The sequence below is a fragment of the Onychomys torridus genome, chromosome 10, assembly GCF_903995425.1.
Source record: "Onychomys torridus chromosome 10, mOncTor1.1, whole genome shotgun sequence".
Lineage (NCBI taxonomy): Eukaryota > Metazoa > Chordata > Mammalia > Rodentia > Cricetidae > Onychomys > Onychomys torridus.
The window spans coordinates 58877064-58878879 of NC_050452.1; positions in this window are offsets into that span (position 1 = coordinate 58877064).

The window sequence follows — 1816 nt, forward strand, 5'->3', positions numbered from 1 at the left end:
ATACCTCCCAGAAACAACTTAGGGGAAGGAGTATTTACTTCGGCTCACAGTTTCTATGGGAGCTTGATTCATCTTAGTAGAAAACCCATAGCAGAGCTCATGCAAACAAGAGCTTATAGTGGAGGCTCTTCCCTTCTGAAAGAGCAGCACGTAGTCTGGAACCAAGCACCAGCCGCAAGCATAACTCTCATAGACCTTTCCTTAGTGATACAGCCTGTCAGTCAGGACGACCTGTCTAAAGACTCCAACAGCCTTCAACATAAGCACTACCAGGGCTGCAGAGATGGCTTAGCAGGTAAGAGTGCTTGTGCCTCTTGCAGAAAAATGGAACATGATTTCCAGCATCCGTGATGAATGGTGCACAACTGCCTGTAATTCCACCTCTAGGAAATCTGATCCCCTCTTATGATTTTTACAGGCACCTGAACAAACATGCCCAAGCACACAAATAAATAACTGTTTTAATTGACTGAGAAAGGAAAACAGTGAATATGTGAATCCTAGCTTTGACTCTTTAGATTTGTGTCTTTATGGTTTTGATTACCTTTTTCCCATACAATACAATCTGAATACTGTTTCCTTTCCCTCTTCTCCCCTGTCCTGGTTCTTCCCCTCCTCCTTTCCCATTTGGAACCATTCTCTTTCTGTATCTAATTAGGAAAGAAACAGGCTTCTAAGAGATAACAACGAATTAGAACAAAATAAAGTACAAGATAAAATGAAAACTGTCATACCAAAGTTGGAGAAGACAAGACAAGAGACAAATAAAAGTCCCAAGAAGAGGCACATTAGGAGTCTCATGAAAGTACTCAACTAAAGGCTACAGTACATATACAGAAAACCTAACGCATACCTGTGTAGGCCTTGTGGTTGCCACTTCAGTGTCTGTGACTTTATAAAAGCTCTGCTCAGTTGTTTTAGAGAGAACTCCTGAACTCCTCTGTCCCCTTGGCCTCCCCAATTCCTTGTGTCTCCTCTTCCATGGGATTCCCTGAGCTCTGAGGAGATGGATTTGATGGAGATAGCTTAGATATGTGTCCTTAAATTGGAGTACTTGCAGAAGCCAGGAAGTCCAAAAGTAGGCATGAAGAAATTTCAAGAGGTGGTCATAACAGAACAAATGGATAATTAAGAGAGAAATTAAAATAATGGGGCAAGCAGGGTCAAGTGAGTGGGGATACAAGAAGGATACCTAATACTAAAGACCTTTGAAAAAGCCATGTGGAAACCTACTATTATAAAAGCTTCTTAAGATATATACGTATACATATTTTAAAAGAGTTTAAATGAAGTTACTCTATATGAGGGACAATGCTTCTTCTAGACATAACAGGCTATCAAACAAAAAATTCAGTGTCGTGTAAAGGTAACTTCCCTTTGTTGGCCAGTAAGGTCCATGTACTCCTAAAATAGTACAAGTTATTATCATTTCTCTTAGTTCCCTGCCAGAATTTGAAAGGAAGATTTTATTGCTGAAGACACCATATATTAGAGTCATAGAATGTGGAGATAGCAAGTTGGGCTGACCTAAAAGCTTCATCCCTTTTGGTTAACTTTACAGTACTACAAGGTGGCTATGTAAGCTACTGGAGAGAAAAATAATCAACAGCCTTACACAACTGTGAACCCTGCCAGCTACAATAATAACTAGCCTTGAAAGATATGTTCACTAGGCAATAGTGGCTTAAATGTTATGGTAGTATCCAACAACTTTCTGATTAGGTTTAAAGCCTGATCCCTAAAGCATAACTCAGGTCTTACATGACTAACTGGGCCAAAAACCCATAGTTGGATAATTTATAGGTCCTAAGGGAGA